The sequence below is a fragment of the Schistocerca cancellata genome, chromosome 3, assembly GCF_023864275.1.
Source record: "Schistocerca cancellata isolate TAMUIC-IGC-003103 chromosome 3, iqSchCanc2.1, whole genome shotgun sequence".
Classification (NCBI taxonomy): domain Eukaryota; kingdom Metazoa; phylum Arthropoda; class Insecta; order Orthoptera; family Acrididae; genus Schistocerca; species Schistocerca cancellata.
The window spans coordinates 90606829-90633186 of NC_064628.1; the positions used below are offsets into that span (position 1 = coordinate 90606829).

General features: G+C 43.4%; 1 protein-coding gene across 1 annotated transcript in view; it reads right to left on the bottom strand.

The window, feature by feature from the left end:
* LOC126177085 (protein Skeletor, isoforms B/C) overlaps positions 1 to 26358 on the bottom strand; it is a 744541-nt gene that overhangs the window by 448583 nt on the left and 269600 nt on the right. The gene's annotated exons all lie outside the window — the stretch shown is intronic.

Genomic DNA, 26358 nt, shown 5'->3' on the forward strand with positions numbered 1-26358 from the left:
ACGTTTCACGGGGCAACGCCGGTCAACTGCTGTTTGTGTATGAGAAATCGGCAACTTTCCACATGTCAGCACGTTGTAGGTGTCGCCACCGGCGCCAACCTTGTGTGAATGCTCTGAAAAGCTAATCATTTGCATATCACAGCATCTTCTTCCTGTCGGTTAAATTTCGCATAAGTAACACGTCATCTTCGTGGTGTAGAAATTTTAATAGCCAGTAGTGTATTAATACGCGAACACGAAAACTGAAGTAACGACTTTTAATGTTAATTTTATAAGGAAGTCACCGAAATTTATATAATTCGAAAGGTACTTTGCCATAAACGTGCTCAAAGAAAATACCACGAGTGTACATAGCGGTGAAGAGTGGTAAAAGGAAGTAGATGCTTTCTTATTTATAGCTCTGATCGTACCTTCCCTGTCACGCAATAAAATCTCCGATAGGTTAACATAAATAATTCAAGTGCTTCCTCCCTGCTTACCGATCAGCTACTATAGTAGAAAGGACACACGACAGTAAGAACTTTTTGTGAAATAGCGGTCTACGTACGTCCATGTTTACCTGGTACATTTGTTAGTTAGTTAGTTGCGTGTTCCATTGATCAATAGCACGGAAAACCGTTATGATGTGAAACGTGTCAAATGCACAAGAAATGCGCACAGGAAACAAGTTTTTTTTACAGTATAGTGTTATACCTAAATACTTCTATTATCTATCCCATTCCCTTAAATGGCACAAAATGCATATATTATATCTCCAGATTTATTTACTCATATTCAAGAACTCATCTATGGTGTAGAAGGAGTTGTCAAGGAGGTATGATTTCAGTTTGTTTTTGAAACTATTACTGCTGTCTGTCAGACATTTTATTTCATCAGGTAATTTATCAAAAAGTTTTATAGCAGCATATTTTACCCCTTTCTGTGCCAAAGATAGGTTAAGTAAACGATAGTCTAGGTCTTTCTTTTTTCTGGTATTGAAATCATGAATGTCGGTGTTGATTTTAAACTGGTCCATGCTGTTGAGAAAATATTTCATTACTGAGTAAATGTACTGTGAAGTAGTTGTAAGAATTCCTAACCTTTTAAACAGATGCCTACAAGATGTGCGACTATGAACCCCACACATTATTCTAACTACTTTCTTTTCAGCAGTGAATACCTTTTGCCTAAGTGTTGACTTGCCCCAGAATATTATTCCGTATGACATCAGAGACAGGAAGCATGCAAAGTATGTTAGCTTACTAATTTCTACATCCTCAAAATTGGCAATTATTATGATTGCAAAAGTTGCTGAACCTAGTCGCTTTAGGAGATCCAAATTCCAATTAAAATTCTCATCAATATGTACATCCAAAACTTAGTATGCTCTACCTTGGCTACTGATTTCTTTTGATGTGTCATGTTTATTGAAGGAATTATACTTTTTGCAGCAGAAAATTGGATGTACTGTGTTTTTTCAAAGTTCAGACCAAGCCCATTCGCAGAAAACCAATTAATAACTTTTCCAAAGACCTTATTTGTATCATTTTCTATCGGACTTTCTTTTACTGGATTAATAATTATGCTTGTATCATCAGCAAACAATGTCAGTTCAGCATCTTGTTTCACATAAGAAGGGAGGTCATTCACATATATCAAGAACAGGAGGGGACCAATGATCGAACCTTGTGGAACATCTAATCTACGAGTAATTTCACCCCAGTTAGATGTTGTGGCAAACTCCTTTCAATCACTTGAAGCATATAAAGAGACTTTTTGCTTCCTGTTCTGTAGATATGACTTAGACCACTCTTCTGCTGTTCCATTTATACCATAGAATTGTAATTTCTCTAACATAATGTCATGGTTCACACAATCAGATGCTTTGGATAAGTCACAGAATATTCATACTGGCGACATTTTATTATTTAAAGACTCTATTATGTGGACAGTGAGATTGTATATTGCTGTCACAGTGGAACATCATTTCTGAAATCCGATTTGCGGTAATGTATCCTTGCCAGGCAGCTACAGTGCCAAAGATCTGCACATAAAAATTATGTGCTTACATAGCCATCAAGAGAGATACTGGGAAGTAGACATACAAGCACGAGAAAAGTTTTTTTTCTGTCTTTCGCATTGCTACCAACTACTACCATAAATACCGATCAAGCAAAAATAACACACGAAAGTAACAGCGTTTTGTAAAATCACGTTCTAGGGATGTTCATATTTAAAGGTTGCAAACGTTTCATTTGCAGTAACAGATGCATACCACGTAGCTGAAATTCCGGATCTGCTACGTCGTTGACGTTGTCAGCAGTGGAAAACGAAACGTAATAATGAAGCCGTTGGTGGCAAAAAGTTGTTTTTTAGCATCGTTCCTTATGAACGGAAGTAACTTTGATTACCGCCGTCACTACAAAATCTGAAGTCTTCCTAATTGTCTGTTTCTTCGCTTTGAATAGCTAAAATTTCTCTTTTTGTTCGAAAACCATATTTGTCTAAGGCTATGCCTAAGTAATAAGAGTAATGTGAACGCTAGTAATGATAATTCTGTTGTTGTTTTGAAAGATAAATTTAAATGTGCACCGAACGTAATTCTAAACAATTCTGAGAGTTATAACTGCGGTTTGACGATTTTTTGTGCAGATTTTATAATGCAATTCATTTCGCATCTGAAGTTACTGTACGCGATACAACGGCATTCAAATTGTGTTGTCATGAAGGATAAGTTAATTTGGGGCAGGTTACACAAAATTTATTTTTCAACGAAATACACCAACAAATTACTTCAAATGAGTAAACAATTAAAGAGAAATCAAAGACTAATTTTACTAAAACTCGTAAGCTACAATGCAGCATTTGCTGCGTCAGTTCTCAGGCTAAAATTTCAGACACAGTTTTACATGGAGTGTATCACTTTAAGATACATGATAACTTTTTTAATCATAGATCGGATCAACTGACGCAATTAGTCAAATATCGACCACATGAGATACCAACACAGACAATAAGCTTACCGTGCAAAATCTCTGCGAACCCCCACTGGTCGCTTTGGAGCGCTGTAGATGGTAGGAGAAATGCGAAGAAATTGAAGAAGAGATGGTCTTCGGAAGGAATGATTCAGCACGTAGAAAAGTAAACACGAACTTGAGTGAAATTAAAACTATAGGTGAAAACATTGCTGTAACAATTTCACTGTTATATACAGAGGAGAAAGTGGATAGGTGGAAAAAGTAAAACGAAAGCCTCTATAAGCAGGAGGTACTGTCTGATGATATGATTTAAGAAGAAATAGCACTCAGAATGGAACAAAAACTGGATCCTGCATTAGAGCCATAGTTTAATAGAGCACTGGAAGACTTGTGATAAAATAAGGGGGGGGGCAATGGTAACATTCCTTCGGAATATATAAAATCATTTGGGGAAGTGTTATGGAGTCTCTGAGCCTAGAAACATACTATCAGACAGGAAGAATCGAAAAGAAAATTCAGAATCTGTTAGTTGGTATCAGTTAGGCTTTAGAAAAGATGAAGGCGCAAGAGAGGTAGTTATGACTTCGAGCTTGATAATGGAAGCAGGACTGAAGAAAAGTAAAAGACACATTCATAGGATCTGTCGAACTGGAAAAAAAAGTTTGTCAATGTAAAATCGTGAAAGGTGTTGGAATTTCTCACAAAATAGGTGCAAGGTACAGGGAAAGAGGGGTAATACATTCCGTCTTCCTCACCAAAAATTTTGGCATGAGAACATTTTCGCGCTCTTTTAACACAGAACATTTTAAATCGCTTTACCCAGTATCTGTTTCTTGTGAAGCCTTTATATTCAGCATATCCCTCTCTTTGCCACTGCCTACATATGTCTCTCTCCCATGTCTCCTTTTTCTTCCATTGATTTATAGTATGTTCCATTTCCACTGTATCTTCTCTCACTTACACCCTTACACTGTCTCCTTTGTCTTTCTTTCCCCCTGTCACTATCTCCACCATACCTCAGCAACTCAAAAATTCCGGATGCCCAATTTACGTTTTTCCCCTGCACGCACGTGGTCAAAATTTCAGTACAAAAAGCGGACCTACATGTTACAGTTCGCCGGTATCGGAGGGTACAGATCCCCGAATCCCATGTATGGCCTCCACTCATTTGTGTTTTTCATTTCCACTGTCTCCTGTCCCTTTTGCCACCACTGCTTCTATCTCCATCTATCTCTCTTTCTCTTTTACTGCCACTGCCTCTCATTGACCATCAATATCTCCTCTCTCTTTGGTTCCCAAGCTATTGTTTATATCCGTCTCTCTTTCTCTTTCACTGCCACTTTCTCTCTCCCAGCATCATTGTCTGCTCCCTCTTTCTCTCCCACTGATGCTGTCTTCTGCTTCCTCCACCGCCACTCTCTCCCTGCTACTCTCCTTCACCACAAAAAGACTCGAATATGGCGCCATGCCAAAATTTTTGGTGAGGAAGGTGGAATGAGGACTGAGGCAGCTGGTTCTTCACTATTCTGTCAGAGTCTTTTAAAGAGGAACATACTCGCCTTTTCATGTACTCCCACAGGAGAATTTTCCTCTGGTTCCCTTCTTTTCCCTGCTACAGCAGGGTATGCTGTTTATATAATACGAATTCAATACGTCACTAAATACTAGTATGCTTCGACAGATATAAACAAGAAATAAGTACGCCTAACATAAGGTTAACACAAAATTGCTTGCTTTACTTTTTTCTGGATATTTTGCTGCTCGATCGAAATTAATCAAAAATGTCTGGCTTATGATCTGTATCTTAAAGAAGTAAAAATGATTTAGAAATATTTTACTGAATTTGCAGTCTTTCGAGTTTTACATAATTTTTGGCTGTCGTTTTAAATTCCTTTTGGGTATATGAAGACCCTTTTACCCCATCTTTTTTTATTATAGCTGTACCACCCTGGGCATAGTTGTATAGGAGTGAAATGCTTATTATACAGACAAACCGCGTCATAAAGTTTTATTGGTGAAAAAATAATCACTAAAAACATAGTCTGATAACCTGAGAACCCATGTGATGACCCTATTATTTGGTATAGGAGGTAGCTTTATCTCATTCCCATTGTAATATTTCTTACTTGGCAGCCGTCATATTTACGTACAAGAAGCTCTTTTTAGAACAGTGAAGAAGGCAGCAGTGACAAGATGACGTAATGTGGTGTGAGGCGCCGATGACAGATGGTCTGTTCGGTACTGGTATCTGAGATAGACTGCCCAAAATTGTGGTCCTTCACCGTGATTGGCTGCTGTATTCGGAAGTTGCACGCCAAAATGATAATTGTCTGTTATTAATATTAGACAAATTACACTGCGTATTAACTTACATTTCAAATTAAAGCATCTTTCAAAAGCGTGCCATCATTCCATTATATCACAAGTGTTAATAACCAGCAGAATAATAAAAAACTGCTAAACGAAAAGGCAGACGAAGCACTTTGGTGATTATCGAATCGCGCCTAACTTGGATGGCGGGCGATGTGGTTCAGCTGTAAGATACGAGCTGGTTCGGCAGTGTCGGAGGACAAACATGTTGTCGGCCGCGGTATGAGATAAGTCCTAACTTGCAATGTCTAATCTGTAAATGTGGAAGCTGTAATTACGGAAATACACAGTTCATTAATTTGGTAGAGAACAGAAATTATTTGTGACTCTAAAGTCGAATGTACTCGTGCAGATCCTCTTGTTTCGCTAATAAAAATCGAGTGGCATCCCACGTAAACAAACTGACTGGAAATTCAATTGTTTCTAAAATAACTGTTCCTAGCTAAGAATATCTCACAGCGTCAAGATAACGGATTCACGACCGATGTTCTGTTTTCAGCGCAGGGGACAACAGCTACACAAGACTGGCGTGCCACAGGGGAGTGCTTTTCACAATATATATAAATGACCTAGCAGATAGTGTCGGAAGTTCCATGCGGCTTTTCGCGGATGATGCTGTAGTATACAGAGAAGTTGCAGCATTAGAAAATTGCAGCGAAATGCAGGAAGATCTGCAGCGGATAGGCACTTGGTGCAGGGAGTGGCAGCTGACCCTTAACATAGACAAATGTAATGTATTGCGAATACATAGAAAGAAGGATCCTTCATTGTATGATTATATGATAGCAGAACAAACACTGGTAGCACTTACTTCTGTAAAATATCTGGCAGTATGCGTGCGGAACGATTTGAAGTGGAATGATCATATAAAATTAATTGTTGGTAAGGCGGATACCAGGTTGAGATTCATTGGGAGAGTCCTTAGAAAATGTAGTCCATCAACACTCGTTCGGCTTATACTTGAGTATTGCTCATCAGTGTGGGATCCGTACCAGTTCGGGTTGACAGAGGAGATGCAGAAGATCCAAAGAAGAGCGGCGCATTTCGTCACAGGGTTATTTGGTAAGTGTGATAGCGTTACGGAGATTTTTAACAAACTCAAGTGGCAGACTCTGAAAGAGAGGCGCTCTACATCGCGGTGTAGCTTGTTGTCCAGGTTTCGAGAGGGTGCATTTCTGGATGAGATATCGAATATATTGCTTCCCCCTAATTATACATGCCGAGGAGATCACGAATGTAAAATTAGAGAGATTCAGGGACGCACGGAGGCTTTCCGGCAGTCGTTGTTCCCGCGAACCACAAGCGACTGGAACAGGAAAGGGAGGTAATGAGTATGGCACATAAAGTGCCCTCCGCCACACACCGTTGGCTGGCTTGCGGATTATAAATGTAGATGTAGATGTAGAAGACTGCAGGTTGGTGGACATTTATTAGAACTTATGCATTCCACTCAGGGCGGTGGAAGCAAATGGGCATCTCTCGTGTACTGCAATCTTAATACAAATGAGGTCAGTGACACGTCTTCTGTGCCAACACAGAGGAGGTATGAACGAGAGAATTATTTTGGAGAGAAAGGGTTTACGCTCGTATATATCTCACCCTCTATCGCTCTCTCTCCTTCTCTCCTTTTCTACTTGCCGTACCTTCTCAACCACTGCTTCCCTTTCGTGTTCTCATAACTACAATCTAGTTTCGGTAAAATACTGTAAATATCTTTTCGCTCGCTGCATTTTACCCCTAGTGCTCCAGAATTACTAAGTAGACTACTGGCCATTAAAATTGCTGCACCACGAAGATGAAGTGCTACAGACGTGAAATTTAATCGACAAGAAGAAGATTCTGTGATATGCAAATGATTAGCTTTTCAGAGCATTCACGCAAGGTTGGCGCCGGTGGCGACACCTACAACGTGCTGACATCAGGAAAGTTTCCAACCGATTTCTCATACACAAACAGCAGTTGACCGGCGTTGCCCCGTGAAACGTTGTTGTGATGCCTCTTGTAAGGAGGAGAAATGTGTACCATCACGTTTCCGACTTTGATAAAGGACGGATTGTAGCCTATCGCGATTGCGGTTTATCGTATCGCGACATGGCTGCTCGCGTTGGTCGAGAACCAACGACTGTTAGCAGAATATGGAATCGGTGAATTCAGAAGGGTAATACGGACCGCCGTGTTGGATCCCAACGGCCTCGTATCACTAGCAGTCGAGATGACAGGCATCTTATCCGCATGGCTGTAACGGATCGAGCAACCACGTCTCGATCGCTGAGGCAACAGATGGGGACGTTTGAAAGACAACAACCATCTGCACGAACAGTTAGACGACGTTTGCAGCAGCATGGACTATCAGCTCGGAGACCATGGCTGCGGTTACCCTTGACGCTGCGTCACAGACAGGAGCGCCTGCGATGGTGTACTCAACTACGAACCTGGGTGCACGAATGGCAAAACGTTATTTCTTCGGATGAATCCAGGTTCTGTTTACAGCATCATGATGGACGCATCCGTGTTTGGCGACATCGCGGTGAACGCAGATTGGAAGCGTGTATTCGCCATCGCCATACTGGCGTGATGGTATGGGGTGCCATTGGTTACACGGCTCGGTCACCTCTCGTTCGCATTGACGGCACTTTGAACAGTGGACGCTACATTTCAGATGTGTTACAACCCGTGGCCCTACCCTTCATTCGATCCCTGTGAAACCCTACATTTCAGCAGGATAATGCACGACCGCATGTTGCAGGTCCTGTACGGGCCTTTCTGGATACAGAAAATGTTCAACTGCTGCCTTGGCCAGTACGTTTTTCAGATCTCTCACCAATTGGAAACGTCTGGTCAATGGTGGCCGAGCAAGTGACTCGTCACAATACGCCAGTCACTACTCCTGATGAACTGTGGTATCGAGTTCTGCATTGGCAGCTGTACCTGTACACGCCATTTAAGCTCTGTTTGACTCGATGCCCAGGCGTATCAAGGCCGTTATTACGGCCAGAAGTGGTTGTTCTGGGTACTGATTTCTCAGGATCTATGCACCCAAATTGCGTGAAAATGTAATCACATGTCAGTTCTAGTATAATATATATGTCCTTTGAATATCCGTTTATCATGTGCATTTCTTCTTGGTGTAGTAATTTTAATGGCCAGTAGTGTATGTTATCCAGTCAGTACTCATTTGTTGCGAAAATCATTAGTTTCGACTTCTGCTGAACAGATTTCTTGCTTCTGGTTTCCGTCGTCAAAGTGACATCTCGCTCCGTTTCAGGGAAGTACCGCCCAGCATCAACAGACGGACGTCGCGCGCGGCTTGGTTCATTCTCCTCTGAGGTCCGCCGCCACTGGCAGGAATTGGAGGTCTACGGCGCTACAAGAGGCCGCCGGGGATCTGATGCGGACGGAGATCTGGGATACCGCGAGTGGCGCCTTTGACGAGCGCGTAGCAGGCGTGGCGCGAGACAAAAGGAGACATCGGCGGCGGCGCGCCCGGCCTGATGCGATGAATAATGCATGGCGGCGGGCTCCGAGCGCGCCGTGACGTCAGCGGGACGCGCACCTCCTCGTGCTCGCGTGGCTGCAGATTTATTCAGCAGTCGCGGCCACAAAGGCCGCCGCGGGACAACCAACTACACCGTTAACGGGCGCCGCCGTCGAAGTCGGCTGCAGCGTGGCATCCGACACGTCCCACAGGAGGATGCTAAGTTCACCCAACCTGGATATGATGTGACGTTATTATGACGTATATACGCTTTAGTCGATTAACACACCTATCGAATTTTACGAACGTTCGAGATTCTAAACTGTCGTCAGCTAGTTGTTTGTTTTGACACGTGCGATTTTGAAAACAGCTCAGTGTGGCAGCGTATATGTATTTCTCCAAAATAAAAGTAAAAGAGCTGGACATTAATAGAAATATTCCTGACCGTGGCCTTGAAAACACCACGGACTACACGTTTCGTAAAAAAGTGAAGTCTTCTTATGTCCCGACCAGATTAGATTGTGTGATTGTTGTATTGAATGCTTACGCCGAAAATAATATTTTTTTATTATCAACATTTTAGTGTGGTTTCATACAATTGGTCTTGTCAGTACATATTAGATTGTAGCAGCGTACTCTTGCTGACTTTTTTTTCTGAATTTATATTGCTGAAAGAGAACTCGTGCAAGTTCGTTAGCTAAGTAATTTATATGTCCACCCCAAGATAGTATTTTATCAACCATAATTCCAAGTAATTTTACACTCGGGCCGCAGAGACAGGTACCTTAGTGTCCAGTAATGACGTGTGTAGAATGATTGAATTTCGAACTTAAAAAGAAAAATATGAGGCATTGTTGAAGAAAAATCGTCGACCGGAGATGAAATACGAGGGGAAGTGGATTTCTCAATGTAATCTTAACCAAAGGTTAGTGTCTAGTACTGATTGACGTATGAAATGATTGAATGCAGTGTCAAAGCATTCCATGGTGGTATGATAAACCAGACGTAATGTATATTATGTCATGTATACAACCACAATAGTTTTAGCATGTACCTGGCCATGTCAATGTGGTTTATGTCAGCAGTGTAATTTGCTAAGACAAGATTATGCAAAATACGAATTGCATCACAACATGAGTGGATACCTTAAACTATGCAGAAGTCTCGTTACTTTTGCTGGATGCAGCTTGCAGAAGATGGCACCAGTAAAGGTCTCTTACTCGGAGAACCAATGTGTTTGGTCATCATATACTCAGTTCAGCTCTGGAGTCTACTGTTCACAAACGAATGGCGCAGAGCACAGCGCTACCCTGTCACAACCTCTCGAAAGTTCACAAAAGTCGAATAGTCGATATACGGTTTCTACCGTTTTCGATGTAGCGTGTATACGTCATAATGACGTCACATCGTATCCAAGTCCGGTGAACTTAGCATCCTCCCGTCCCACAAGCCAGAGGCATGATTGCTCGGGCGGCGCGACTAGACGAGATACCTTTGTACCCATTTCTGAGGACACAGTTGAAGGCATCTCAGTTGTGGATAAATATTAAGTAAGGGAGGATGTAATGCTACAGCCAGTCGCGATGCTCAGTCGCAGCCTGGGAGCAATGGTCGCGTGACACTGAGGCCGACGAACGGGAGAGACGTGTTCTCTACTGTATGTCAGAACAGGTAGAGCCCCGCGCACAATAACGCGGCTGGTACATGCGCAATAGACAGGGCACGCGTGGGAAGAGGGGTAGTGGTAGGGGTTACAAGTAGGCGCTGCAGTGAAAAGGCCGAGCGCTGGAGGAGAAGTGCCGTTCAAAACTGGAGTTTAGGCTCACATTTTTTCTGGATGGCGGCCCTCCAAAACCACACTTACATAGTGACCATTAAAAACAGTGTCACCTCTGCTTTGATCAGTACCTAAAAAGGATTCAGCTGAAAATGCAACAAAAACAGCCATTTAATTTCATCTGGCTTGTTAACCATTTGTAACTTTAAGATAAGCGCCAGGAGTGGCGAATTTTGAGTAAAGCCTACACATTTCTCCCGTTGTCATCTTAAAATTTGCTTCTTTTGCCAAAACATAGCGGAGTTTACAGCATGTCTCCTCATTAACAAGTCCGGACGCAGTTTCGAGAGAATTAGAATTCTGAAATATTAGATTACAAAGAAAGCAGGTGTTGACAGATGTGGAAATTACTCAACCATCAGTTTAATAAGTCATGGTTGCAAAATACTAACGCGAATTCTTTACAGACGGATGGAAAAACTGGTAGAAGCCCACCTCAGGGAAGATCAGTTAGGATTCCGTAGAAATATTGGAACACGTGAGGCAATACTGACCCTACGACTTATCTTAGCAGATAGATTAAGCAAAGGCAAACCTACATTTCTAGCATTCGTAGTCTTAGAGAAAGCTTTTGACAATGTAGACTGGAACACTCCCTTTAAAATTCTGAAGGTGGCAGGGGTAAAATACAGGGAGCGAAAGGCTATTAACAATTTGTACAGAAACTAGATGGCAGTTATAAGAGTCGAGGGGCATGAAAGGGAAGCAATGGTTGGGAAGGGAGTGAGACAGAGCTGTAGTCTATCCCCGATATTATTCAGTCTGTATATTGAGCAAGCAGTAACGCAAACAAAAGAAAAATTCGGAGTACGAATTAAAATTCATTGAGAACAAAAAAAAACTTTGACGTTTGCCGATGGCATTGTAATTCTGTCAGAGACAGCAAAGGACCTGGAAGAGCAGTTGAACGGAATGGACAGTGTCTTGAAAGGAGAATATAAGAGGAACATCAAAACAGCAAAACGAGGATAATGGAATGTAGTCGAATTAAGTCGGGTGATGCTGAGGGAATTAGATTAGGAAATGAGACACTTAAAGTAGTAAAGGAGTTTTGCTATTTGGGTGAAAATAACTGATGATGGTCGAAGTAGAGAGGATATAAAATGTAGACTGGCAATGGAAAAGAAAGCGTTTCTGAAGAAGAGAAATTTGTTAATATCGAGTAAAGATTTAAGTGTCAGGAAGTCGTTTCTGAAAGTATTTGTAAGGAGTGAGAGAATAGAAGCTTCCGAAATGTGATGCTACAGAATGATGAAGATTAGATGGGTAGATCACATAACTAATGAGGAGGTACTGAATAGAATTGGGGAGAAGAGAAATTTGTGGCACAACTTGACTAGATGATGGAATCGGTTGGTAGGACACGTTCTGTGGCAACAAGGGATTAGCAATTTAGTATTGGAGTGCAGCGTGGAGGGTAAAAATCGCAGAGGGAGACAAGAGATGAATACACTAAGTAGATTCAGAAGGATGTAGGTTGCAGTAGGTACTGGGAGATAAAGAAGCTTGCACAGGATAGAGTAGCATGGAGAGCTGCATCAAACCAGTCTCTGGACACAACAACAAGTTTATTGGTTCAAATGGCTCTGAGCACTCTGGGACTTAACATCTGAGGTCATCTGTCCCGTAGAACGTAGAACTACTTAAACGTAACTAAGTTAATGACATCCATGACCGAGGCAGGATTCGAACCTGCGACCGTAGCGGTCGCGCGGTTCGACACTGAAGCGCCTAGAACTGCTCCGCCACAACGGCCGGCAACAAGTTTATTAAGTGAGGAACTGAGGAATAGTAAGGTGAATAGTTTATGAAAAACCTTATCGTTCGCACAAACATAAGGGTGCAATGTCTGCACTTACGTTGTTCCAAAACGTATAGCATTTCTAGTTTCGCCGGCAGTCGACACCTCTTAAAAATTACATTCTTTCATCGAAGAAGTCTGTAGCTAGTGGAAAAATACGCTAGATAATGAAGTTTTCCGTGGTAACCATACTGCAAAATAGTGTCTTCTTTGCGTCCTATCATTTGCCAAAATCTCATTTCGATATCACTACCCATTTACGAATTATGAGGAATGTTGTGGATTTTTCACTCTGGCTATAACACTGGCGCACTTCGTCGCAAATGAGTGTGCTACATCAGATCGGTTTTCTCGAAACTGGTGACAGATAAACACTTCCAACCACATCTAAAGAAAAATGCAATATGTTAGCTGAATTTCACACACGGAAACGTGTTATATAATATCTACCAAACGCAAAATCATAGTGACCCCTATTTTTCATTGCAAACTTCTTCGAATTTCGCGCAGTATCTTACTTACACGCAAATATCGTTGTAAATATGACCAAAAACGAAATGATGGACACATTATCATGAAGCTAACATAAGAAACTACAAGCAAAGCAATTTTTTATACCGAATAGTTTCTGTAAAACCGTTTGAGAAACAGTGTAAGGCGTGCGCCTCGATTGTGTCATCGACGACCTGCCGAAAGACGGGGGGAGGGGTACTGGTACTGAAACACAGGATGACAGACTAAAGGCCGAAATACTAAATGTCTTATTCCAAAGCTGTTTCACAGAGGAAGACTGCACTGTAGTTCCTTCTCTAGATTGTCGCACAGATGACAAAATGGTAGATATCGAAATAGATGACACAGGGATATTAAACAATTAAAATCGCTCAAAAGAGGAAATTCCGCTGGACCTGATGGGATACCAGTTCGATTTTACACAGAGTACGCGAAGGAACTTGCGCCCCTTCTTGCAGCTGGGTACCGTAGGTCTGTAGAAGAGCGTGGCGTTCCAAAGGATTGGAAAAGGACAAAGGTCATCCCCGTTTTCAAGAAGGGACGTAGAACAGATGTGCAGAACTATAGACCTATATCTCTAACGTCGATCAGTTGTAGAATTTTGGAACACGTCTTATGTTCGAGTATAATGACTTTTTTGGAGAATTAGAACTCTGTAGGAATCAGCATGGGTTTCAAAAAAGACCATCGTGTGAAACCCAGCTCGCGCTATTCGTCCACGAGACTGAGAGGGCCATAGACACGGGTTCCCAGGTAGATGTCGTGTTTCTTGACTTCCGCAAGGCGTTTGATACAGTTCCCCACAGTCGTTTAATGAACAAAGTAAGAGCATATGGACTATCTGACCAACTGCGTGATTGGATTGAGGAGTTTCTACATAACAGAACGCAGCATGTCATTGTCAATGGAGAGAAGTCTTCCGAAGTAAGAGTGATTTCAGGTGTGTCGCAGGGGAGTGTGGTAGGACCGTTGCTATTCACAATATATAAAAATGACCTTGCAGATAACGTCGGAAGTTCACTGAGGCCTTTTGCGGATGATGCTGTTGTATATCGAGAGGTTGTAACACAAATAAAAGTACTGAAATGCAGGAGGATCTGCAACGAACTGACGCATGGTGCAGGGAATGGCAATTGAATCTCTATGTAAACAAGTGTAATGTGCTGCGAATACAAAGAAAGAAAGATTCTTTATCATTTAGCTACATATGGCAGGTCAGCAACTGGAAGCAGTTAATTCCATAAATTATTTGCGAGTAGGCATTAGGAGCGATTTAAAATGGTATGACCACATAAAATTAATCGTCGGTAAAGCAGATGCCAGACTGAGATTCATTGGAAGAATTCTAAGGAAATGCAGCCCGAAAACAAAGGAAGTAGGTTACAGTACGCTTGTTCGCCCACTGCTTGAATACTGCTCACCAGAGTACACTTGTTCGCCCACTGCTGAATACTGCTCACCAGTGTGGGATCCTTGCCAGATATAGTTGATAGAAGAGATAGAGAAGATCCAGCGGAGAGCAGCGCGCTTTTATTAGAGCATTATTTAGTAATCGCGAAAACGTTACGGAGATGATACATAAACCCCAGTGGAAGACTCTGCAGGAGAGACGCTCAGTAGCTCGGTACGGGCTTTTGTTGAAGTTTGTAGAACATACCTTCACCGAGGAGTCAAGCAGCATATTGGTCCCTCCTACGTATATCTCGCGAAGAGACCATGAGGATAAAATCAGAGAGATACCGACAATCTTTCTTTCCACGAACAATACGAGACTAGAATAGAAGGGAGAACTGTTAGAGGTACTCAAGGTACTCCGCCACACACCGTCGTCAAAAAAGAAGTTTGCAAATACACTACTGGTAGTAGTTTAAATTGCACACAAGGTATGCCTTGCGGGCAGCTGCTTTGCCAGGAGGACGTGTATAAGCGACTCTCACCAAAACAAAACAGTGTTATTGTCCTTTTGTGGCCTGGGCTGTTTACCACAGAGTTACACGTCGCTTCCACAACGTCTGCGGGCGCCAATCTGGCCGATAGGCAGCCTGGATTCATCCGAAAAAATTACGTTTTGCCATTCGTGCACCCAGGTTGGTCGTTGAATACACCATCGCAGGCGCTCCTGACTGTGATGCAGCGTCAAGGCTAACCGCAGCCGTGGTCTCCGAGCTGATAGTCAGTACTGCTGCAAAACTTCGTCGAACTGTTCGTGCAGATGGTTGTTGCCTTGCAAACTTCCCCATCTGTTGACTCAGGGATCGAGACGCAGCTGCACGATCCGTTACAGCCATGCGGATAAGATGCCTGTCATCGCGACTGCTAGTGATACGAGGCCGTTGGGATCCAGCACAGCGTTCCGTATTACCCTCCTGAACCCTCCGATTCCATATTCTGCTAACAGTGATTGGATCTCGACCAACGCGAGCAGTAATGTCGCGATACGATAACCGCAATCGCGATAGGCTACAATCCGACCTTTATCAAAGTCGGAAACGTGATGGTACGTATTTCTCCTTCTTACACGAGGCATCACAACAACGTTTGACCAGGCAACGCCGGTCAACTGCTGTTTGTGTATGAGAAATCGGTTGGAAACTTTCCTCATGTCAGCACGCTGTAGGTGTCGCCACCGGCGCCAGCCTTGTGTGAATGCTCTGAAAAGCCAATCATTTGGATATCACAGCATCTTCTTCCTGTCGGTTAAATTTCGCTTGTGTAGCACGTCATCTTCGTGGTGTAGCAGTTTTAATGTGCGGCAGTGTAGCTTGAAGGTGGTTCGATGAACTCTCTTCCAGGCACTTGTGAAATGCAGAGAATGATCATGTAGATGTAGATGAAGACAATCGCAACACCAATGGTAATTACGATAGAATCCGGACCACCGATGCCTGTACGCCACCGTTAAGGTAAGGTGCCACGTTCTGTTGCCTTTTGAAGTCATTGTTGGTATCTATCTCGCTCGCCCTCGTTTACACGCTTCATTTTTTCTTCTTGTGCGTGTTGTTTGATTTCTTATATGTGTGGTTTCTCCTGATTAAGTGTCTCTGGCTAGTAGTAACTATCCCATACACAGGCCCGTGTAAACTTCAATATTCACATCTTTGTGAAATGTACATATTTTTCTGAGTCTGTAGTCGATTCTCACTTAAATAGAGTTGCGCTAACCGTTTCCTTCCTTAATCTATAAATATGTTATCACACCTGGTTTACTCCATTGTGATTGTAAAGACAAAGTCAAATAACACGTATAGTAGGAGATGAATTCGGTGCTTTAGGCACGGTCAGGGTGGAGAGTACGGTACTTGGCGCTCGTTTGTAAGTAACGGAGCTGGGAGCGAGTATCCATCTTTCCACTACCTGTGCTGACTTTTCATCCCCCAAGCCTAACCTCCAGGTACTCTTCAACTACTGAATTTGATAGTTTACTAAAATACCAAGTGTACCGGGATGAAATGAGCGTTAAGATACAAATGTGTCGATAGGGAACATTTGTTGTGAACGAGCCTTAATTTTTTGTTTGTTTGGTTAGTTTGACATCTGGCAAAGATATTTAGTATGCATCGTCATGGAACAAACAACATCATATGTTTTCATCGTGTTAACAATGTCGAATTTTGTACCAGAAAGTGATGATTTGCAGAAAGCATTAATTTTTTGTTTTCATTTGAAAAAAAGTGCTGCAGAGTCGCATCGAATGCTTTTCGAGGCATATGGTAATCATGCTCTATCAGAAGCAACATGCAAAAGATGGTTTCAACGGTTCAGAAATAATGATTTGTTGTTAGAAATGATGAACGTGGAAGACCACCAAAGAAGTTCGAAGACGCTGAATTGGAAGCAATATTCGATGAAGATGATACTTTGAGTCAGAAGCAAATGGCAGCAATGCTAAATGTTGCACAACAAACTATTTCTGTCCGTTTGAAAGCTATGGGAAAGATCCAAAACTGTGGAAAATGGGTGCCACATGAATTGAATGAAGGGCAGATGGAAAACCGAAAAACCATTTGTCAAATTTTTGTTTCAGAGACATTAAAGAAAATCAGTTTTGCATCGAATTGTTGCTGGCTATGAAAAATGGATTTATTTTAAGAATCGTAAACAGGAAAAATCATGGGTTAATCCGGGAATCGAATTGTTACTGGCAATGACAAATGGATTTATTTTAAGAATCGTAAACAGGAAAAATCGTGGGTTAATCCGGGACAAACATCAACATCGACTGCAAAACCAAATCGATTCGGCAAGAAGACAATGCTCTGTGTTTAGTGGGATCAGGAAGGTGTGGTGTATCATGAGCTTCTAAAACCCGGTGAAACTGTGAGTACTAATGATCAATTTAAACTATGCATTGATCGAAAACGACCAGAATGGGCCAGAAGACATGGCAAAGTAATTTTTTTACACGACAATGCACCTGCACACAAAGCAAAACTAGTTCAGGATACAATCAAAACACTTGGCTGGGAGCTGCTACCCAACCCGCCGTATTCACCAGTCTTGGCCGTTTCCGACTACCATTTGTTTTCATCAATGGGACAGGCATTGGCTGAGGAACATTTCGATTCCTACGAAGAAGTCGAAAATTGGGTATCTGATTGGTTTGCTTCAAAAGACGAACGTTTCTATTGGCGTGGTGTCCAGAAATTGCCAGAAAGGCGGTCAAAATGTACAGAAATCAATGGTCAATACTTTAAATACAATGTTTTTTCTTTTCAATTCAAAATTAGTGTTTCATTTTCACAAAAAAGAAACGCTCATTTCATACCGGTACACGTGGTAATTGTCGCCGTGCTGAAAGTTCTGTTCAGTGTAGAACCGCAAGCAGCACGCCGGCAACACGTTAACGACCAAGACCATGCACGGCTGCTGGCGAGGGGCGGGACAGGGCTCGGAAGTCGCCGTCCAAACTGCCGCCTCATCAGATCGGATTACGGCGCGGGGGTGGAGGGGGAGGGAGGTGGGGAGGCTGAGGGAGGGCGGCGCCCCCTCCCCGCGCACCTCTTTGTTTGGTCGGCGGCAGGTAGCCCCGGGCTCCGTGACTCACATCAGTTTCTCAAACACAGTCAACAGCCCACCGCAAACAGTCCCGAAGGTCAATATTATGCCATAGAGCAATAGCCCTCCTTATCCTGATTTCCTTCACATTATCGCTTCGATGTTATCCATCTCTGTTTAAGATTTTAATTCACTTTAGGATCTTATAAGCTTACATCTCTTCTCCTCTCAGTATTTCTATAGACATTAGTTGTCTCAAGTTTAATTAAAGTAATAGGAATATATTAAATTCGGGGGTAGAAGACCCATACAATACAGCTAGATTACCATTCGTTTCAGTACATGTAAATAATTGTACTCCCATGATTTACGTTGTAAAATTCAGAACGAACAAAATACTTAAGTTTAGTGACTGTTTATTCGCATTTCAACCTCTTCCAGTTCGCAGTCTCATGCCTCATTGCTGTCACAGTACTGTTTTCGTTATCGTCTGTGTCACCCTGGATTGTTCCGGAAGAAAACCAAGGCGAATCAATTACGAACTCGGATGCAACTGCCCCGTTCCTTCCATACTGATAGTAAAAGAAGTATCTGTCATAAAATTTGAACTGGGGCATATCTTCGGTAGAAAATCGACGTAAAAGAGTGCAGAGTGAAAATCTCATTCTGGAAACCTTCCCCAGGCGGTGACTAAGCCATGTCTCCGCAATATCCTTTCTTTCAGGAGTGCTAGTTCTGCAAGGTTCGCAGGAGAGCTTCTGTAAATTTGAACTGGGGCATATCTTCGGTAGAAAATCGACGTAAAAGAGTGCAGAGTGAAAATCTCATTCTAGAAACCTTCCCCAGGCGGTGGCTAAGCCATGTCTCCGCAATATCCTTTCTTTCAGGAGTGCTAGTTCTGCAAGGTTCGCAGGAGAGATTCTGTAAAGTTTGGAAGGTAGGAGACGAGGTACTGGCAGAAGTAAAGCTGTGAGGACGGGGCGTGAGTCGTGCTTGGGTAGCTCAGCTGGTAGAGCACTTGCCCGCGAAAGGCAAAGGTCCCGAGGTGGCGTCTCGGTCCGGCACACAGTTTTAATCTGCCAGGAAGTTTCATATCAGCGATCACTCCGCTGCGGAGTGAAAAATCTCATTCTGGAACTCTGCTTTAGTGGCACTGTCATCAGTGACTTCACCGTTGTCGCTAACGTACTCACTAACGTCGATTTGCAGTAGGCTCTTGGAACATATACTATGCTCGAACATTATGAATCACCTCGAAGAAAACGATTTACTGGAAAATAGCCAATACGGATTCAGAAAACATCGTTCTTGTGAAACACAACTAGCCGTTTCTCACTACGAAATGAGTGTTACCGGCAGGGGGCGTCAGACTGATTCCATATTTTTAGATTTCCAGAAGGTTCTGACACCGTTCCTCACAAGAGACTTCTAATTAAATTGCGTGCCTACGGATTATCGCGTCAGCTGTGTGACTATATTCGCGATTTCCTGTCAGATGACGAAGTGCTGAGAAGAAGCGGTCCACGCAGCTTGCACAAAACAGTTGCTGAAAGAAGACTGACGTTTGCTGGACATGTTTAAGAATGAAAGGGGGAAAACATCCAAATCAGCACTGTACATGAAAAACCAACAGCTGGATTCAGAATCTTATAATTAAATATTTCCCTGAGACATTTAAGTCTGTTTTTATTATCTACGATAATGATCGAAGCAGACGAATTGAACTAAAATTTGTGCTGCAGCCGGGTCTTTTTTTTTTTTCATTTTGTTCGTTGTTGATCGTTCTGTTTGGTCGTTGCAGACGTCACATGACATCGTTCAGTTTTTTATTATAGAGCCCAACCAGCTATGACCGAACACGCTGAGCTACCTTGCCTGCAGAGTCTCGAACCAAGGTCTTCTTGCTTGCTAGACAGAAATGCTAACCATTACACTACCACAGTACGATGGTCAACATTCCTGCACGAACTACCTAAGCTGAGTGCCCTGCCCAACACAAACTTCAGTTCATTTTTTCCCTTACATCCTTTCACTAATGGCAGGGCTCTCCGATATTGGCAAGCACCCAAGCATTGGACGTAAAGGGACGTCCTTGTAGCAGTGGTGATCTTATAGATCTTATAGTTAAATGTTTCCCTGAGATCACCAATGGTACATGGACGTCCCATTACGTTCAACGCTGGGGTGTTTGCCAATATCGGAAAGCCCTGGCAGTAGTGAAAGTGTGTAAGGGAAAAATGAACTGAAGTTTGTGTTGGAGAGGCCTCTCAGCTTAGGCAGTTCGTGCAGCACTGTTGACCATCGTACTGTTGTGGTGTAATGGTTAGCATTTCTGCTTAGCAACCAAGAAGATCCGGGTTCGAGTACCGGCCACAGAACAAATTTTAATTCATTTCGGCTGGAAAAGAATTTTGCTGAGGTTGTCCAATGCCTGGACATGGACCAGGATGGAGCTGAAAAACTGACAGCGGATAGAGTTCTATAAACGATATGTTACTTAGCGTTGGGGGGACGAAGTACACTCCTGGAAATGGAAAAAAGAACACATTGACACCGGTGTGTCAGACCCACCATACTTGCTCCGGACACTGCGAGAGGGCTGTACAAGCAATGATCACACGCACGGCACAGCGGACACACCAGGAACCGCGGTGTTGGCCGTCGAATGGCGCTAGTTGCGCAGCATTTGTGCACCGCCGCCGTCAGTGTCAGCCAGTTTGCCGTGGCATACGGAGCTCCATCGCAGTCTTTAACACTGGTAGCATGCCGCGACAGCGTGGACGTGAACCGTATGTGCAGTTGGCGGACTTTGAGCGAGGGCGTATAGTGGGCATGCGGGAGGCCGGGTGGACGTACCGCCGAATTGCTCAACACGTGGGGCGTGAGGTCTCCACAGTACATTGATGTTGTCGCCAGTGGTCGGCGGAAGGTGCACGTGCCCGTCGACCTGGGACCGGACCGCAGCGACGCACGGATGCACGCCAAGACCGTAGGATCCTACGCAGTGCCGTAGGGGACCGCACCGCCACTTCCCAGCAAATTAGGGACACTGTTGCTCCTGGGGTATCGGCGAGGACCATTCGCAACCGTCTCCATGAAGCTGGGCTACGGTCCCGCACACCGTTAGGCCGTCTTCCGCTCACGCCCCAGCATCGTGCAGCCCGCCTCCAGTGGTGTCGCGACAGGCGTGAATGGAGGGACGAATGGAGACGTGTCGTCTTCAGCGATGAGAGTCGCTTCTGCCTTGGTGCCAATGATGGTCGTATGCGTGTTTGGCGCCGTGCAGGTGAGCGCCACAATCAGGACTGCATACGACCGAGGCACACAGGGCCAACACCCGGCATCATGGTGTGGGGAGCGATCTCCTACACTGGCCGTACACCACTGGTGATCGTCGAGGGGACACTGAATAGTGCACGGTACATCCAAACCGTCATCGAACCCATCGTTCTACCATTCCTAGACCGGCAAGGGACCTTGCTGTTCCAACAGGACAATGCACGTCCGCATGTATCCCGTGCCACCCAACGTGCTCTAGAAGGTGTAAGTCAACTACCCTGGCCAGCAAGATCTCCGGATCTGTCCCCCATTGAGCAAGTTTGGGACTGGATGAAGCGTCGTCTCACGCGGTCTGCACGTCCAGCACGAACGCTGGTCCAACTGAGGCGCCAGGTGGAAATGGCATGGCAAGCCGTTCCACAGGACTACATCCAGCATCTCTACGATCGTCTCCATGGGAGAATAGCAGCCTGCATTGCTGCGAAAGGTGGATATACACTGTACTAGTGCCGACATTGTGCATGCTCTGTTGCCTGTGTCTATGTGCCTGTGGTTCTGTCAGTGTGATCATGTGATGTATCTGACCCCAGGAATGTGTCAATAAAGTTTCCCCTTCCTGGGACAATGAATTCACGGTGTTCTTATTTCAATTTCCAGGAGTGTAAATTTTGTTTTCTTTCTGTCTTTTGGTTGTCAGAGGGTCCTGGATCATTTCCCCGGTTACCCCAGTTTGCTTACGCTCAAGACATTTTTCATTTATATAATCAAACCCTTAGAAGGATCGCTTTCTTTAATCTGAAGCTATTTATTATATTGTCGTGTGACTAGGGTCTCCCGTCGGGTAGACCGTTCGCCGGGTGCAAGTCTTTCGATCTGACGCCATTTCGGCGACCCGCGCGTCGATGGGGATGAAATGATTGCGATTAGGACAACACAACACCCAGTCCCTGAGCGGAGAAAATCTCCGACTCAGCCGGGAATCGAACCCGGGCCCTTATGATTGATTCTGTCGCGTTGACCACACAGCTACTGGGAGCGGACACCTTAAGCCAACAAATACAGTGTCAGCTGCTGTTTGCATGTCTCTCTGTCTATTAGTTTCCTCTGCCAGTTGAAGCCTGTGACGGCTTTCAGTACCTTATGCAGCCGTCGGATGATTTGCGTTGTATTCTTCGTATTTCTCTGCGAATTTAATGCAGTACTGTCTGTTCATCTTGTGTCATTTCTTCGTGCGATATGTCCAGCCCATTACCATTTTACTACATTTACCATTCCTACAACTTTGGAATTACTGTTACTGCTCTCGTGCCTTCACTTCTTTTCCGATCTTTCTTAGTGAAAGTTAGGAGTGATCTTTCCATAGCTGTCCGAGCTCTTCGTAGTTTTCCTTTGGAAAACTCCAAGTTTCACACGAATAATTACTTCAGTACACGATGAACACAACGTTAGAAAAAAATCTTTTTTACGTTTGTTGCCACATTGGATTTAAAAACGGTTCCGTTTCTTCAATAAGTCCTCCAACCAGTCGGACTCGCCGAAAAAACTAAGGTTTTAAGTCTCTCTAGATATTAATTAAATGTTCCAAAGAAACGTATTCGTTAACATGTTTTACACGGTATTTGTGCAGTGTTATTTATCTTGCTATCACTCAATTATTGTGCATAGTGTTTGTTTTGGACAGATTCGTCTTAAGGACCACTTTTTCGCAAATATCTGATAAATACTTTTTAGAACATTGCAATTCTATCTATCGTGGTTCAAGGTGTGGGTTCCTGTAGTCATGTCCTAGCTCATGAACCACGGGCAACGTATGAGTGGCCAAGTAAGTGGTCCCGACAGTCGGGATACCAGTTACTTTGGAATAAGGCTGGGCATCTCGGACATATTGTCAGTCGTGGTCACCTTTGTGCTCATACGGCAAAGACTACCAAATCCACCGGTTAGTCCCTCAGCCGTTAGGGGTAAAACCCAATGGGACTCGGGGCAAATAAGGCTAGCAACCTGCTTTCCTGGTACTTTAAATATGATGCTGGCAACAATCAGAGCAAAATGCCTCGGACCTTTGGAGGTGACGGAGTCCCACCTCTAACTGACAAACCAGGGACTCCTAAGATACGACTTGGCAAACAAATGGTAATGAGATGGGGAGCCATTAATATCAATGGGGGCTACTCTGGGAAGAAGGTAGAGCTGGCAGAGGCTGCAAGTAAGATGGGGCTGGACGTTTTAGCTGTTAGTGACATTCGGGTAAGGGGTGAGAAAGAAGAGGAAGTGGGAGAATACAAGGTCTACCTGTCAGGAGTCCAAGCAGGAATAGCACAATGGGGTGTAGGGCTTTACATCAGGAAAGAAATGGAACCCAGCGTAGTTGCAATAAGGTATGTAAACGAACGACTGATGTGGATAGATTTGACAGTGTCTAGCAAGAAAATTAGGATTGTGTCAGTATATTCGCACTGTGAAGGGACAGATCAAGATAAGATGGATAGTTTTTATGAGGCACTCAGTGATGTAGTTGTTAGAGTAAAGGACAAGGACAGTGTTCTGCTCATGGGTGATTTTAACGCCAGGATTGGAAATCGAACAGAAGGGTATGAAAAGATTATGGGTAAATTTTGGAGAGGATATGGAAGCCAACAGGAACGGGAAACAACTCTTAGATTTCTGTGCCAGTATGGGCTTAGTAATCACAAACTCCTTTTTTAAACATAAGAACATTCACCGGTATACTTGGGAAGGCAGGGGAACCAGATCTGTCATTGACTATATAATAACAGATCAGGAATTCAGGAAGGCTGTGAGGGACACACGTGTATTCAGGGGATTCTTTGATGACACTGATCATTATTTAATCTGCAGTGAAATTGCGATTGTGAGGCCGAAAGTGCAGGAGGTCAGGTCCATATATAGGAGGATAAGAGTGGAGAAACTTCAGGATAAGGAAATCAGGCACAAGTACATAACAGCGATCTCAGAAAGGTACCAGTTAATGGAATGTAGTCAATTACAGTCATTGGAAAAGGAATGGACAAGGTACAGGGACACAGTACTAGAAGTGGCTAAAGAATGTCTTGGAACAATAGTGTGTAAAAGTAGGATGAAGCAAACAGCTTGGTGGAATGATACAGTCAAGGCAGCTTGTAAAAGGAAAAAGAAGGCGTATCAAAAATGGCTACATACCAGAACCCAGGTAGACAGAGAAAGTTATGTTGAAGAAAGAAACAAAGCCAAACAGATAATTGCAGCATCCAAGAAGAAATCTTGGGAAGACTTTGGAAACAGGTTGGAGACTATGGGTCAAGCTGCTGGAAAACCATTCTGGAGTGTAATTAGCAGTCTTCGAAAGGGAGGTAAGAAGGAAATGACAAGTATTTTGTACAGGTCAGGAAAACTGCTGGTGAATCCTGTGGATGCCTTGGGCAGATGGAGGGAATATTTTGAAGAGTTGCTAAATGTAGGTGAAAATGCGATCAGTAATGTTTCAGATTTTGAGGTAGGATGGGATAGGAATGATGATGGAAATAGGATCACATTTGAGGAAGTGGAAAAATTGGTCAATAGATTGCAGTGCAATAAAGCGGCTGGGGTGGATGAAATTAAGTCGGAACTCATCAAATACAGTGGAATGTCAGGTCTTAAATGGCTACACAGGATAACTGAAATGGCCTGGGAGTCGGGACAGGTTCCACCAGACTGGACAAAAGCAGTAATCACACCAATCTTTAAACATGGAAACAGAAAAGATTGTAACAACTACAGAGGTATCTCTTTAATCAGCATTGTGGGTAAAATCTTCTCAGGTATTGTTGAAAGGAAAGTGCGAGTATTAGTTGAGGACTAATTGGATGAAAATCAGTGTGAGTTTAGGCCTCTTAGAGGTTGTCAGGACCAGATCTTTAGCTTACGGCAAATAATGGAGAAGTGTTATGAGTGGAACAGGGAATTGTATCTATGCTTTATAGATCTAGAAAAGGCATATGACCGGGTTCCTAGGAGGAAGTTATTGTCTGTTCTACAAGATTATGGAATAGGAGGCAAACTTTTGCAAGCAATTAAAGGTCTTTACATGGATAGTCAGGCAGCAGTTAGAGTTGACGGTAAATTGAGTTCATGGTTCAGAGTAGTTTCAGGGGTAAGACAAGGCTGCAACCTGTCCCCACTGTTGTTCATATTATTTATGGATCATATGTTGAAAACAATAGACTGGCTGGGTGAGATTAAGATATATGAACACAAAATAAGCAGTCTTGCATATGCGGATGACTTACTTGTGATGGCAGATTCGATTGAAAGTTTGCAAAGTAATATTTCAGAGCTAGATCAGAAATGTAAGGACTATGGTATGAAGATCAGCATCTCCAAAACGAAAGTAATGTCAGTGGGAAAGAAATATAAACGGATTGAGTGCCAAATAGGAGGAACAAAGTTAGAACAGGTGGACGGTTTCAAGTACTTAGGATGCATATTCTCACAGGATGGCAACATAGTGAAAGAACTGGAAGTGAGGTGTAGCAAAGCTAATGCAGTGAGCGCTCAGCTACGATCTACTCTCTTCTGCAAGAAGGAAGTCAGTACCAAGACTAAGATATCTGTGCACCGTTCAATCTTTCGACCAACTTTGTTGTATGGGAGCGAAAGCTGGGTGGATTCAGGTTACCTTATTAACAAGGTTGAGGTTACGGATATGAAAGTAGCTATGATGATTGCAGGTACTAGTAGATGGGAACAATGGCAGGAGGGTGTCCACAATGAGGAAATCAAAGAAAAACTGGGAATGAACTCTATAGATGTAGCAGTCAGGGCGAACAGGCTTAGATGGTGGGGTCATGTTACACGCATGGGAGAAGCAAGGTTACCCAAGAGACTCATGGATTCAGCAGTAGAGGGTAGGAGGAGTCGGGGCAGACCGAGGAGAAGGTACCAGGATTCGGTTAAGAATGATTTTGAAGTAATAGGTTTAACATCAGAAGAGGCACCAATGTTAGCACTGAATAGGGGATCATGGAGGAACTGTATAAGGGGGGCTATGCTCCAGACTGAACGCTGAAAGGCATAATCAGTCTTAAATGAAGATGATGATGATGATGATGATGATGCAATTATATCATGTTGTTGGAGAGGACTACTACGC